Genomic DNA, 16156 nt, shown 5'->3' with positions numbered 1-16156 from the left:
AAAAAAAAAAAAAAAAAAAAAAAAAAAAAAAAACCAGGTCCCCCATTGAAGGGGACGAGATTCATTTTGGCACAATCTCCCCATGACAGAGTCAATGGATAACACTATAAACAAACGGCTGGATGCAGTGGCTCATGCCTGTAATTCTAGCACTTTGGGGGGCCAAGGTGGGCGGATCACAAGGTCAGGAGTTTGAGACCAGCCTGGACAACATGGTGAAACCCTGTCTGTACTAAAAATACAAAAATTAACCAGGCGTGGTGGCAAGCGCCTGTAGTTCCAGCCCCTGGGAGGCTGAGGCAGGAGAATCACTTGAACCCAGGAGACAGAGGTCGCAGTGAGCCGAGATGGCACCGTTGCACTCTAGCCTCAGCGACAGAGTGAGGCTCCATCTCAAAAAAAACAAACAAAAAAACCTACAAACATGCTTGCAGTGCAGTGCTCTGGCATCCACTAGTTACAAATGGAAACTTCAGCTGTGTTACAGAATGTGTTTCGACACAGGGACGAAGATGACTTGGGAGACCCCTGAGGTGACAGACTCGAGACATGTTCAAAGGCATGGCTGCTGGAGGCTGTGGTCTCCGAGGTGACGGGCCTCACCTGGATGCGGAGGGACTGCGGGCCCAGTGTCTGCAGGGTACATGGCACCAGGAGCTGCAGGGGGTCGGCCATGCACGGGCTATGTGACCTGGGACATGTTCTTTAACCTATGTCTTGGTTTCCTCATCTATAAAATTTGGGATGATCGAAGAATCTACCTAGCAAGGTTCTCATGGAGATTAAATAAGTTTTCACATGGAAAGAACTTCTAGCAGTGCCTGGCTGTCAGCAGGAATCCCCCATTGGTTAGGGGTTTTACTTGTTAACGGCATTATGACTTTTTTAGGGAGTCTGCATCTGAGAGTAGGAGACAGCTGGTCCCAGCTGGGGGTAGCTCTTCACTCTACAGTTATAAATAGCTCAGCACCTTCCTGAGACAGGAGTTAATATACACTCAATGACAGAGCAGCCTGCAGTCAAATGTTCACAAACAAATTCGGCAGCAACCATGAAGGCTGACATAGGCCAGCTGAAAGCATCTCATGTGACAGATTCCTCCGCATTCCCCGGGTCCATGACATAAGTTGCACTTTAGTGTCACAGCTGGAAAGTGCTGGCGATACTGTCTGTAGGAGGGAGAGGCCTGAACATCTGAAACCACTTAAGATTATTAATGACAGTAAGATGCTGAAAAATGTAAAGTTCTAGGAGGTATTTTACTTGAGAATCACAATTATAACTCAGCCTGGGAAGTGAAATTGGCATGAAATTTCTTACTCCCTGACTGCTCTTCCTGCTGGGCTGGGACTCATAAAACCATCGGTGAATTCTGAAGTTTCCCCATCGCAGTGACTCAAGCATTCACAGTCTCCTCTGCATCTTTTCCAGGACACCACGAGGTGAAGGAAAGAAGAGCGAGCAGATGTGTGCTCCTAAGCCCGGCCGTCTCTACCCACTGCCGCACTCCTCAGCCTTCCCCGGCACAGTCTGGTTTTCCCAGAGCACATGGCACTTTCATGAAAGGCCACCTGTTCTCACATCTATCTCCTGAAACTCCTCTAAGAGTGGAGACAAATGGGCACACGTAACTTGAGTTGTGAGGTTCAGGAACTAAGATAAGTGCTTGAACATAACACATCAGCTGGTTTAATGGAACATCTTTGCACAAAACATTTCATCCTTGGCTGGGCAATGTGGCTCATACCAGTAATACCAGCACTTTGGAAGGTCAAGGCGGGACACTGCTTCAGCCCAAGAGTTTGGCACCAGCCTGGGCAATACAATGAGACCCCAGTCTTGGCAAAACTTTAAATGGCTGGGCATTGTGGTATGCGCCTGTGGTCCCAGCTACTCAGGAGGCTGAGGTGCATTGTGGCTGCAGTGAGCTGGGTGCAGATCGCACCACTGCACTCCGGCCTGGTGACAGAGTGAGACTCCGTCTCAAAAAAAAAAAAAAAAAAAACATAGACAAGAAACAAACAAATGACCAAAATCTCGTCTTTAACTCACAGTCCATTGTTACTGTGCCATCTGAGAAGTCCCAAAGAACCATTTAAAGAGCCCTGGGAGCGCTGCCCTGCTGGCCATCCACATCTTGGCCTCCCAGCTCTGGACGTCTTAGCTTCTCTCTCCCCACACAGGGTCCTGGTGTTTTTCCAGCCTTCTCTGCTCCAACTCTTTGAACCATCTGCTGTCTTCAATCAAGTCCCAGGCAAACACAAAGTTCCTCCCAACAACACATACACACAATATGGACAATTGGTCTGCCCCACTGTTCCCTAATTGGCTCATCCAATTTCCCCAGAGGTGCTCTGGGAAATGCCTCCCGCAGGACAGCGAGCTGGGCTATTCATGAGGTCTAACTGCCTCAAAAGAAGACAGCAATTTGCAGTGCCTGGCTGATTTCATTTAATTTGCTTTAAGCAGACTCTGCTGTCATGTCAAACTACCCAGGATTCCACCACATGCATTTCCCCACCTCTTTATTTTTTGAGCCATCTTGAAATTAGGAAATGAATAAGAATACTTTGGCAAGCTAATACCCTTTGGTCAGCACTGTCCTTTACATCATATTATATGATTCTTAATTATGTCGACGTGAATAGAAATAAATTAGCATTTATGGAATGCTGAAGTGTTGTGAATTGCCCCAGGCACACTGAATATACATGACCTCGTCAAATCCTTGTAATACCCTGAGACATGGGAACCGTTTGGGGAAAAGCTTAATCATTACAAGGTCCCTTCATAAGCACTGGATAAAAACATGAGTTTTGAAGCATTTTTAAAGATGACATAAAACAGTAAATGTTAGCTGGGCATGGTGGTAGATGCCTATAATCCCAGCTACTTGGGAGGCTGAGGCAGGAGAATCATTTGAACCCAGCAGGCGGAGGCTGCAGTGAGCCGAGATCTCATTGCATTCCAGCCTGGGCAACAAGAGCAAAACTCCGTCTCAAAAGCAAACAAACAAACAAAAAATCTGCAAAATAGTAAATGTTGCTAACCAGCAGAATGCCAGGTATATAGTAGCATCTCAGGAAAATGTCTGCTATGTTCACTTTCTCAGCAAGAAGAATGTGATTATACAACTGGCTCCTTGTCAACACTGATGCAAGCTATACAGTTGAACCCCAAGCCTCCCTGCCTGCACCTGCACCCACTCACACACACGTCCTTCTCCCCACAGGCCTTAGCTTGGACCCAGCTCAATCCATGTTACACACGAGGGTTCTGTAGCTTGGGCAGCCTTGGAGACCTGTCAAACAGTGAGTGAGCTGCCAGGACGGGACCCTCATCCTAAACCCAGTTTCTGTTAGAGGATGGTGACTTACAAGGTGGTGGTTTGTCCTGAAGTCTAGTCTTTCCCAAATGTGGGCTATCACAAGCTCTCTTGTGGGGAGAGGAGGTGAGCAAAGAGCAGGCTGAGATGAGGAGGCGGCTGGCGGGTCCTTTCCTATGATCCCTCCCCAGTGCTGTGTGCCACATTACTTCTTCTCTGAAGGAACAATGCTAGACTCATGCTAAAAGGTTCGCAGGCCACCAAAGCTGGGGCTGCGAGGGGAGCCTTAGGTATCAGAGAGAGTAAGGCCCCCAGCAGCCTTAGGTGCGAGGATTGAATATTGAATATTACTTTCTTTCTTTTTCTTTTTTTTTTTTTTGAGACAGAGTCTTGCTCTGTCGCCAGGCCAGAAATGCAATGGTGCGATCTCGGCTCACTGCAACCTCCACCTCCCTGGTTCAAGCAATTCTCCTGCCTCAACCTCCCGAGTAGCTGGGAGTACAGGTGCGCGCCACCACGCCCAGCTAATTTTTGTATTTTTAGTAGAGACAGGGTTTCACCATGTTGGCCAGGACAGTCTCCATCTCTTGACCTCGTGATGTGCCTGCCTCGGCCTCCCAAAGTGCTGGAATTACAGGTGTGCGCCACTGTGCCCGGCCGAGTATCAGTTTCTTAGGGACAAAGGTCCACTCATGGGCGTTAAAGCAACAAAAATTTATCCTCAGTTCAGGAGGCCAGAAGTCCAAGGTCAAGGTGTCAGCAGGGCCAGTTCCTCCTGGAGATTCTGGGAAAATCTTCTCCATGCCACTCCTGGTGGCACCGGCAAGCCCTGACATCTGTCCCTGGGTTTGTGGCTGTGGCACTGCAGTCTCCGCCTCCAACCATCACATGGCCTTCTCCCTGGGCCTGCACGTTTGCACAGATTCTTGTGTGTGTGTGTGTGTGTGCGTGTGCGCGCGTGTGATTGTGTGTATGTGTGCACGTGTGTGTGATTGTGTGTGTGTGCGTGTGTGTATGTGTATGTGATTAGAACCCACCCAACTCCAGCATGGCCTCACTTTAACTTACATCTTAATTACGTCTGCAAGGACCCTGCTCCCAAATTAAGTCACATTCACGGACTTTAGATCTTCAACATGTATTTTGGCAAAAGCACAGTTCAAACCACCACAGCTTGTCTTCCCGAGCAGTCCATGAAAGAAAAGCCCTGCCCATTTCTCCTCCTGTCCTCTTTATCCAAATTATGTCTGTGATAAAGTCAGAAGCTGCAATGTAAAGACCTCGGGGAAGCTAGCAAGCCCAGCTGAGAGAGAGGGCAGAGGACTCGTGCCGAGGGCCTCTATGGTAACTCAAGAACACGCCTCAGGTCTGTTCTGAGTCAAAATTTACTCTTGTTCTTATGCACAAGAGGCTTATAAGTTGATGTAAGAGATGCTTCAGATATTTTTCTTATAAATAATGTCCCCATCTTCTGAAGCCTCCTACTTTTAAAAAACAACTCTTGGCTGGGCCTGGTGGCTCACACCTGTAATCCCAGCACTTTGGGAGGCCGAGGCAGGTGGATCACAAGGTCAAGAGTTCGAGACCAGCCTGGCCAACATGGTGAAACCCTGTCTCTACCAAAAATACAAAAATTAGCTGAGTGTGGCAGAGTGTGCCTATAGTCCCAGCTACTCGGGAGGCTGAGGCAGGAGAATCACTTGAACCCGGAGGCAGAGGTTGCAGTGAGCCGAGATCACGCCACTGCACTCCAGTCTAGGTGACAGAGCAAGACTCTGTCTCCAAAAAAAAAAAAAAAAAAAAAAACCCACACACACTCTGCCCCAGCTATATGTACTAATTATAGTAACCTCTTTTCCAATGGGGGGAAGAAAAGCATTCTAAATGCCTTAAGTCATCAAAATTAAAACTAAAATGCTAGAATAAATCCATCTTTTCTCCATCTCAAACATTTACAGTTTGAAGCACACACATGCATCTTGCCAGCTGAGCTATGACCATCTTAAAAACAGCAGTTATGTTGCAGGCAGGCAAACCCATCATTACAATAGCCTTTCCTGCTCATCAAAGTTTATTTTTGAAAGTACAAGTTCTCTCTAGGAGAATTTCAAAGGCTCTTACTTTATTTAAAGTTTCTCTAAAAGAGAAGATTTTTAAGTAGAAGAAAGAGCCACCAACCAAAATGCTGGGAATGCATTGAAAAGCCACCACTTTACTAACGTGTGCACGGGGAGACACACACACACACACACACACACACACACACAGCCAGCCCTAACTTGCCATGTATCGATTCTCCTTGCTCTCAACTGGCAGGAGTGGATGAAGAGAGAATGTCATGAAATTAAAAGATACTAAAACATTTAAAAGGCCAAAATTCACTGACCCAAAAGGAAGCAAACCATGACCGGGGGTGGGAGTGGTGGTCACACACAGGTCTGCTAGTACTTTAGCTGCCACACTCCTTTTCAAGGGGGTGAAAAAAAAAAAAAAAAAAACCTTGAGATTAAATCCCACTCAGCCATTCCTTAGCCGTGGGACATTGATGTGGTACTCACCATTTTGGGCTTCAGTTTCCTCATCTGCAAAATGAGGATAACTTCCTGAAGCTTGAAGGTTTGTGGTACAGATGAAGCACATCACATGTAATAGATACATGAGGCCACCAGGGCTACAGTGGAAGTTTAATCAAGGGTAGTGCTGCTGTTAATTTGTAAGTGTGATTGTTTCTGCTGTAACTAAAGAGTTAATGATTACTTAAGAAGTAACAGGTCCTCGGAATTTCCCTTACTACCTCCCCTCGCCTTTCACAAACTGCCCACAAACAGAGGCTGTTTCCTGCTCCACAAACCTACATTTCTGGGAATGCTATTGCTATGCCCTTTGACCACTCCTTCTTAGATAATAGGGAGGAGGGACTCTGACCCTGCTTTTCCAAGGAGTTTAACTCCCTCTGCAAGGGGGCAGGAAGAAGGGTAAACTGAGATTTATCTCCAACAGGAAACTTAAGACAGATAAACTCAAATCTCAATGTACAATTTCAGTGTACTCAAAAATCCTGTCTTTCTTAGAGGATAAAGTTACTCTGAAACAAATCGACATCCTGACCCACATCACCCACCAGCATGTCACACTACGCCTCCAACTGCACAGCCCACGTATTTCAGCCCCTCCTCTAAAATCCACCAAGTGTTCACACTTGTAGATATCAGTATCTACCCCATCTCCAAATGTCAACTCAGATCTTCCACATTTCAGACTTTATGAATTAGTGAAGTAGTCATTTTTGAAAATTTCAATAAGATTGGAATTTTTTAATTCGTAGTTTCAAATTATTCAATTTCATGTGCTCTGGGGCCGTGGGAAGGCAGGTGCACCTGGGTATCAGCACAGCTGCATGGATGATGACGACACCGGCAACATCTTTGTGATGCCTAATTACTGATTTACTCCAGGCTGTGGAGATTTACTCCAGGCTATGACTGTAACCCTCAGAAGGAGGGGAGATTAACTGTGGTATCTGGGAAATGCCATGAAGGGAGCCATTCCTGGGGAAGCACAGAGGCCACCTGCCTCTCTGGAGTCATGGGATCCGGTCTAGGACAGTCAAAGCTGCCGTCAGGAAGGGGGGCAGGCATGCTGCAGTGTGGAAGTCCTCATCATTCTGTGTCTTCATTTTCTTGCATGCCATCAAGTTTATCTTACACTTAAGCCTATTATGGAAAAAAAAATGTCATCTATCAAGTGAGACAAAAGAGCAGATCGGGGGAATAGAGAGAGAGGATGGTTCCATCGGCATAAAAACCAGACATCAATGCACACAGACAGAGGAAGAGGTCGAAGGAGGACAATATCCCAAGTAAAAGGGGATTACTTCTGAAGACCAGGATTACAGATGTGGAATATATTTCCACCTTTCTGTTGTATCACTGATGATGTGAAGGTGCACAGGAATGGCTTCGTAATGACAGAAAACAATGCAAGTGTTCACCCGCTGTTCCGAGTTTGCCTGTTTGAGGTAAGGGGCTGCTGCCTACACAGGCAAAGGTCCACATCACCTAGCCCCTCAACACCTATCCACATCACCTAGCCCCTCAACACCTATCTGCATCACCTAGCCCCTCAACACCTATCTGCATCACCTGGTCCCTCAACACCTATCTGCATCACCTATCTCCCCAACACCTATCTGCATCACCTAGCCCCTCAACACATATCTGCATCTCCTATCCCCCCAACACCTATCTGCATCACCTAGGCCCTCAACACATATCTGCATCACCTATCCCCCCAACACCTATCTGCATCACCTAGCCCCTCAACACGTATCCACATCACCTAGCCCCTCAACACCTATCCGCATCACCTAGTCCCTCAACACCTATCCGCATCACCTAGCCCCTCAATACCTACCCGTATCACCTAGCCCCTCAACACCTATCCCCACCACATATCCCCTCAACACCTATCCACATCACCTATCCTTTCAACACCTATCTGCATCACCTAGCCCCTCAACACCTATCCCCACCCACCTATCCCCTCAACACCTATCCCCACCCACCTATCCCCTCAACACCTATCCGCATCACATAGCACCTATCCCCACCACCTATCCCCACCACCTATCCACATCACCTATCCCCTCAACACCTATCTGCATCACCTAGTCCCTCAACGCCTATCCCCACCACCTATCCCTTCAACACCTATCCACATCATCTTGCCCCAAACACCCATCTGCATCACCTAGGCCCCAACACCTATCTGCAGCACCTAGTCTCTCAACACCTATCCCCACCACCCATCCCCTCAACACCTATCCACATCACCTAGCCCCCAACACCTATCCACATCACCTAGCCCCTCAACACCTATCTGCATCACCTAGCCCCTCAACAGTGCCTTCATGGCATTTGCCATTTTTGGCAGTTTCTGCTTTTCCTGGCTCTGCCAAATATGGCAACCTCTCCCTCCTTTCGTTCCACTTTTTATTCTTTTTTAAGCATTTTTAAGCATGGAAGTTTCCCATCTTGCACCAGCGTCTTCTGCTTCATACAGCTTCTATCTCATCTCTGTCCAGGAGAAATAGAATATGAGCTACAAATATAAGTTAAAAGTGTCTAGTAGCCATATTTTAAAAAGTAAAAAAAAAAAATAACCTGTTGAAATTAATATTGATTTATTTTATGTAATCTAAGAGATCCAAAATATGATCACTTTAACATATTAAAATGATCAATTTCAAAATTGCCGACAAGATCATATGAATTTATAAAGATCACTTTAAATTATGATTTCTAATATTCTATAATATAAAATTATATCTATTGGCCAGGGGCCGTGGCTCATGCCTGTAATCCCAGTACTTTGAGGGTGCTGAGGCAGGCAAATCACTTGAGCCCAGGAGTTCGAGACCAGCCTGGGCGACATGGTAAAACCCCGTCTCTACCAAAAATACAAAAAATCAGCCAGGCATGGTGGTGCACGCCTGTGGTCCCAGCTACTCGGGAGGCTGAGGTAGGAGGATCACTTAAACCCAGGAGGCAGAGGTTGCAGTGAACCAAGACTACACCTCTGCATTCCAGCCTGGACAACAGAGCGAGACCTCCATCTCAAAACAAACAAACAAATTATACATATGAAAACTTCAAGATAAAACACTGAGTTATTTTACATTCTTTGCTGTTGCTGTGAAGTCTTTGAAACAGAGTGTGTCTCGGGCACGTCCAGCACAATTAGTGTGGGGTAGCCCCACCTCAGGTGCCCTCCAGCTGCACACGGCTAGCCAGGCTGTCCTGGACAGCGGCTCCAGCCTCAGACCTCATCTTCTATCTCCGTCCATCCCCTTCCTTCATGATGCATTCACTGCACCACATCAGGGGGTACCGCATTTGTCCATCTCAGCTACGCTATCTACAAAGGACGTCCTTCATAACCTTGGCACTCAGGCCCCACGTGTCCCTGAGAGAGCACGAGAAGAGCCATGACCTTGAAATCTATTCACTGAATATTTACTGAACATCTGCTGCCTGATGAACGCAGATAGGACAGTCACGTAAACAAAGTCAAATGTGATAATGTGCTATGTTCAAGGAATACATGTGTTGTGGAGCCTCAGGAGGAAAGAAGGCTATGATAAATTCTGCAGGTTTCAGAGTCTAAGAAACCTTTGGAGCTGCATCTGGCGCAAAAAAAAAAAAAAAAAAAAAAAACAGAGAGAGAGAGAGAAAAGAGAAAGCATCCAGGCCAGGGCAGCCCATTCAAGGGCTAAGGAACATAAGGCAGGAAGCTGGACTGGTGTCAGATCGTAAATGATTTTGCGTGCCTTGCTAAGTAATTACAACTAAATCCAGTGAGCAATGAAAAATCACTGATATTCTTAACATTATCAAATGTGGCTTTAGAAACTCTGGCATAGAGTAAGATAATATCGGAGGGAGAACGACAAAACCATAAGGGAACTGGCGAGGCTTCATTATTTCCAGTTAGTTATTGTGAAGATTTAAACAAAGCCGCAGAGTCGGAGATAAACAAGAGGAAACAGATGTGAAAATATTTATTTAGCAGGAAACACGAGGGGGCTTGAGACTTGGTGTAGCCTCGGAAGGAGGAGGGAGCGATGAAGAGGCGGCGGCACGAATGCGCTGTGAGCCTGCGGTGGAAGTCTCAAGGACTGGAGGCCTGCAGCGTGTGAACCGGACTCCCGACAGCGCCTCGGGTCACCCACGCGGCCAGGGACAAGGCACCAGCTCATGGCTCATGAGACGGAGAAGGGGCAGTCAGAGGTCAAGGAAGGCCGGGGTTGTGGGGGAGACCTGGGGTAAGGGGTGCATCTCGGTAGGAGCCATTTTTCATGAGGTATCAGTTCTGTCAATTACATCCATAACATAATCTGTGCAAGGTATTCGAATTTAACTTGATATGTTTCAAAAATTTCTCAACCTAATTCAAAAATCAATGACTTCATATCAACCCAAACTGCCTTCTGAGGCAAAGTCTGTCAATCAGCTTTACAGGTAAACCCTCACCCTTTGCTTTCTCCAGCTTTCTAATCTGTGGAATCATAACTTATAGAGAAAGAATGAAACTCATGACTAAAGCCTATGATACAGCATGTGAGTCAGGAGGGACCTCTCATCTCTGCCCGTCATCTGCACAGTTGAGCCCTCCACAATAGCCAGCTGTGGAATGAGGCTAACTGTTGAGTTTCTCAGCTCTGTTCTGTTTCTTCATCTGTAATGGGGACGATCGTAGGTTCCCAGGAGGGTAGTCCTGAGAAATAAGAATGACACAGCCCAAGCCCAGTATTTAATGAATGTTAACTTCCTTCTCTTTTTCTAACACAGTATTTGGTTTCTTTTCCAAGAGTGGTATAAAGAGCACAGGTTTTAGAGCTAGAGGCCAGGCACCGTGGCTCACACCTGTAATCCCAGTACTTTGGGAGGTCAACTGAGGAGGAGTGTTCGAGGCCAGGAGGTCAAGACCAGCCTGGGTAACAGAGACCTCATCTCGACAAAAAATGAAATTTAAAAAAGTTAGCCAGGCGTGGTAGCATGCACCTGCAGTCCCAGCTACTCAGGAGGCTGAGGCAGAAGGATTGCTGAAGTCCAGGAGTTCAACGCTGCAGGGGGCCACAATTGCACTCTAACCTGGGTGACAGAATGAGATCCTTTCTCAAAAAGAAAAAAAGAAAAAGAAAAAGAAAAGATTTTGGAGCTGGAAGATCTGGGCCTGAATTCTAAGTCTTGCCATTTGTAACGTATTCAAACAAGTGACTAAAACTCTTCGACTGTTTTCTTTCCTGCAAAATGGAACACGTAAAGCATCTAGCATAGGGGATACAACAAAAGCTGAGTCACTGCCAGTCCCCTCCCACCTCTTCTCCTCAAAAAAAGGGGACTTGGAGTGGGTCAGGCAATTTCTCCTTTCCCCATATGTTTAAGTACACAGGTGGTCCTTGCTTGGCATACTTGATTCAGTTTCAGTTACCGTGGTTTAGTTAAATCACACCAGTCTCCCAAACTTCAGTTATTACAACATACTTAACTGTAAGTAACTGCATAAAGCACCAACTGGAATCAGCCCTCCGGTCTACAAATAACTCCATGAGATACAGATGCACATCTGCATGATCAGTGACCAAGCCCATCACTTCTTTCAGAGTCTCCTGAAGACGGGTCCCTGCATATGGATAGTTCAGTCTCCACACAGACAGCAAAGGTGGGGGGTGTGTGGCCTCCTTGTCTCCCGGTGATTTGCCCAGAATCGCATTTTACAAAAATGGGTAACTGAAAAGGAACTGGTGTGCAGCAAAAAAAAAAAAAAAAAAAAAAAAAAAAAAAAAAAAAAAAAAGGGAAAGTAATAGTAAAAGTGAATTGAACTTCAGTAGAGTTTTGGAAGAAACAGTGGAGCATGGAAACGTCGACCGAGGCTCTTGATGTGCAGCCAGAGAAGCTTAGTGAAGGTGGATTATTGACAGAAGTGAGGAAAGAGGTTGTGATGGAAACGATGAAGACGTCCTTAAAGAAGTGAAGCTTTTCACATTAAAGAAATTGTCAGAGATATGTGAAGGCATTGGAAGTGCAAGGGATAAAATGTTGGAAACTGATCTAAATGCATGAGTACCCAAATGTCAGCCAGTACTAGGATTATATCCTCTCTGACAAACACAAGTTGTTGGTCGTGAATGAGGAAAGAATTTCCCTAAGGAAAAAAAAAAGATATACATTTAAAAGTTGTTACTGAGCCCCACAATTTACACTGAACTTTCACTTCTCTCTGTTTCTTACTAAATGCATGATGGCCATGCTTAATACATCGCTACTCAACACAAAAGATAGAGACCACAGACAGGTGAGGCTGAAAAACGCCGAGGCAGAATTCAAGTCCACTTCTTTGTGGCACATGCTTTGTTATATTCTTTAAGGTTAAATGTAAAGATATGAATAGCATGTTCCAATGGCTGACAGAGAAGACAATACGTTAACCTGCTATGCATGAATTTATAGCTCAGACAAGGTCACAACTTTTTACTAGCTGAAGAGAGACAGGGAGGGGTGGGCCGTGAGAAATAAAATGCTTTTTGGCTTGAGACAGAAACCTAAGCATCGCACACCGTTTCTCAGTTCATCAGTTTGGTCTGCAAAGGTGATACCCTTTCAAATCATGGCACCTGCCGGCCTGCAGGAAACTGGAGCAACCGCCTTGGCTGTGCCCATCAGATGGGTAGCTTTCCCGGTTCTTGGGTCTCCAGACTGCAGGCCTGTACCAGCCTGCAGCCTTCCTCCTACCAGCCTAGAGTTATCTCAAAGCAGGACCCACCTCAGGACCTGCACCCTTCTGGACCTAACACCCCAAGGAATACATGTTTGCTAACTGAATTAATAAATGAAACAGAACTACAAGTCACTTAAAAGCCCTCGATAACCCAGCCTGGCGAGGTGGCTCACACCTGTAATCCCAGCACTTTGGGAGGCCGAGGCGGGCAGATCACAAGGTCAGGAGATCGATACTATTCAGGCTAACATGGTGAAACCCCGTCTCTACAAAAAATTAGACCAGCCTAGTGGTGTGCGCCTGTAGTCCCAGCTACTCACGAGGCTGAGGCAGGAGAATCGCTTGAATCCAGGTGGTGGAGGCTGCAGTGAGCCAAGATCGTGCTCCAGCCTGGGTGACCAAGTGAGAGTCTGTCTCTCCCCATCCCTCCCCCCAAAAAAGCCCCTGATGATCTGTAAACTATCTTTAAAAAATTTTTCTTCCCACCTGGTTCTTAGATGAATAAAAATCATAAAGATAAACTCCAAGTAAATAGGGGTAAAAACAAGAGCCTTCAATTAAGGGCTACAAAGTCCTACTCCATTACCCAGTAATTTCACTGGCTTCCTTTCATATGCAGGCCCAGCAGAGCAGAGCAGCAGACCCTTTTGCTACGCCCCACTATGTCACACACCAAGCGGAATCTACCCATGGGGAGAGAGGAGAGGGGAGCTCAGGTTTGTTCTTACCAGGCCTGAACTGACTCTCAGCCTTGCTAATAATCGCTGCATTTCCCAAAATAAACAGAGAGGACCATTAGGTATAGAGTTTTCTAAACACCACAGGAAAAGGAGACTTGCAATTAAATTCAGACCACCCCTTTTGTCAAATAACCAGCAAACTCTGATGAATGAAATTTTCTAATCAAAGAGGCATAAATTAACGTTGAGGGCTTTCAATCAGCTAGTCAAATACAGTGCAGTCTTTGAATTTCTTAATTGTCTGCTTTTCTTTGCAGAATCTCTCCTCTGGCGTTTAACCTTTAAAGCCCTTTCCAACCCTGAGATACTATAAAATTCCACTTCTGCTACACATATCCATTTTACTAATTTGGACTAAAATAAAATATCCTAGGCTAGTGAGATGTTCCCATATACATAAATCTGTATATATCCTATATACTCTTTTTTTTTTTTTTTTTTTTTATTTTTGATTAGTTTTTTTGAGATGGAGTCTTGCTCTGTTGCCAGGCTGGAGGGCAGTGGCACAATCTCGGTTCACTGCAACCTCTGCCACCGGATTCAAGCGATTCCTCTGCCTCAGCCTCCCAAGTAGCTGGGACTACAGGTACACGCCACCACATCTGGCTAATTTTTTTTTGTATGTTAGTAGAGACAGAGTTTCACCATGTTGGTCAGGATGGTCTCGATCTCCTGACCTTGTGATCTGCCTGCCTTGGCCTCCCAAAGTGCTGGGATTGCAGGCATGAACCACCACGCCCAGCCCAGTTCCAACTCTTAACAGCATCATTTATTAACATGTTTCCCCAAACCAGAACATAGACCATGGGACCAAGCTCCCCCATATCTATCTGTTTGTAGGTTCTCAACCCCCGCCACAAGCCTCACAACAAAATCCAGTTCAAATAAACTGTTAACAGTTTCACTGAAGTATGATTTACATTCTATAAAATTCAAGTACTAAAAGTATACACTCCAATGACCTTTTAGTAAACTTATAGGGCTGTGCAAACATCAGCACTATCCAGTTCTAAAACATTTCCATATCACCCTTACACTTTCCCTCGGGCCAGTCTGCAGTCAATTTCTGTTCCCACTCCCAGGCCAAGACAACCACCACACATCAGCTTTCTGCCTCCAAGATTTGACTTTTCTGAACATTTCACATAAATGGCATCAACAACATTAACTCATGTGTATCTGACTTTTTTCACCCAGCATTAAGTTTTTGAGGTTCATGCATGTTGAGCACATCCAGTCAAGGTAAATTATAATGATGTTCCCTTTACAATCAAAACAGAACCTGCTACACACAGAGTAGGCCCAAAAAATTCATGAAAACTCTACCAGGGCCAAGTGGCCACCTCTATAGGCCCCCAGTCGCTCCCTGTGTTCTCAGCTCAGCAGCTCTCCACACTGGGGACTGATGCTCCCTGTTCACTTACTGCACTCACCTTAACTCTCTTCGCCCCGATTTCGAAGCACCTACAGCTGCAGACAAGACCTGCTCCTGCCCCTACTCTGGTCCCAGGATCAATATCAACCGTGCTACCCCATCCCTCATTCTCTCAGCAAGGAGAGACGCATCCCACAACTGACAACTAATGGCTTCCATTTTCATCCCACAGGATCCTCAAGTTCCTTTCGCTCTTCACCCTGCCTTTCCTTGATCTCCCCAGAGAACCACGTTAGAGGTAAACATTCCTCAAACGGCCAGGCTGGGTCAGGGCCAGGAGAGAGGGCTGCACTGCCTTTTTGCCTGAGCACACCCAGGAAGGGCGAAGTCCGGCAAAGCAGACCTGCCCTGGACAGGGAGAAGCGGCTCTTGGAAAAGGAAAATGACCGCCTTTGGCCACTGATGTCTGCAGGGGTGAAAAAAAGATAGGCGTGGGGGGTTGAAAAAATATCAGCTGGGGAAAATGCAGAATGAATGTGGGCTAGAAAAGGATTTTTTGATATGGGTTAAGATTATAGGCATAAACTGGTACTCGCCACTCACTGTAGGTTTTACAAAAGTGGTGGACATGGAGTTCATCCCCCGTGTTTGCCTCGTTATTCTGGAGGTTTGATCACGGCTTTCCATTAAAGGCAGAGTAACAGCCAACTTGGTGGCCCCTGCTCTGTGACAATGTGGCAGCTAAGTCAGCCCAATTCATGGCAAGCTCCTTTTGCTTCCCTCTTCTGTGCAGGGAAGTGAATGGGTACAGGGCCAGCCTGTGTATGGGTCAATTCTGAGGTGTGTCCACACTAAGTATTCCTTAAAAGAAATCAGATTTCCTTAGGGGAAAAATGATGAATTTTAAAGGCGACAGGCAGGCTGATCTGTCTTGTTTCAGAAATCCAGTCACCCTAATTAATGAGGCTGTTGCACGCCCACTCCTCGCCCTGGCTTTTGCAGAGAGGACAGTCTTCACTCTCAGTTTTTTATAGAGGTCTGAGCCATATGCCACCGAGTACATGTGCATTTTGGGGACCTGATTTAAAGCCCAAAAGGTTTATACAAACAAAACACCTCTTCTTTGGGTTTTACCCCCTCTAAAATATTAAACACACAGTATCACCTAGAAAACGCCGAGCTTTTAACAACCCAAGTTCCAGAAATGTAGAAAGACATAAACAAAATGGAAAAGTAAACAAATGCCAAGCTCCTAAGTCACTGCCAGGAAAACTCTACCAGGGAGAAGAGAAAGAGCCACACATTTTTAACATGGCTGAGAAAACCGACACCTCCGCACAAGGCTTGACTTCGGCCTCCTCCCGCCTGCCAGCAACCTCACACAATAGAAGCTCTGTTTCCGCCAAGCAGGCCTGTCTGACTTCTCCGCCTCTTCA

General features: G+C 46.1%; 1 protein-coding gene and 1 long non-coding RNA gene across 9 annotated transcripts in view; both read right to left on the bottom strand.

Annotated features, from left to right (window-relative positions):
* FARP1 (FERM, ARH/RhoGEF and pleckstrin domain protein 1) overlaps positions 1-16156 on the bottom strand; it is a 319198-nt gene that overhangs the window by 139664 nt on the left and 163378 nt on the right. The gene's annotated exons all lie outside the window — the stretch shown is intronic.
* LOC116551384 lies at positions 7689-8689 on the bottom strand. 3 transcript variants are annotated; one of them, XR_004268894.1, is made up of 3 exons: positions 8172-8689; positions 7951-8019; positions 7689-7846 (listed from the first exon to the last, which is right to left on the bottom strand). It is a non-coding gene; the product is annotated as an uncharacterized LOC116551384 (long non-coding RNA). The 3 variants fall into 3 exon arrangements; XR_004268892.1 differs by having other exon boundaries at positions 7951-7991; positions 8185-8688; XR_004268893.1 differs by having other exon boundaries at positions 8145-8687.

The sequence above is a fragment of the Sapajus apella genome, unplaced genomic scaffold (genome assembly GCF_009761245.1).
Source record: "Sapajus apella isolate SASKATOON/1434 unplaced genomic scaffold, GSC_monkey_1.0 scaffold9, whole genome shotgun sequence".
NCBI lineage: Eukaryota > Metazoa > Chordata > Mammalia > Primates > Cebidae > Sapajus > Sapajus apella.
Note: the sequence above shows the minus strand (reverse complement) of the source record. Positions and strands in the feature narration are given on the sequence as shown.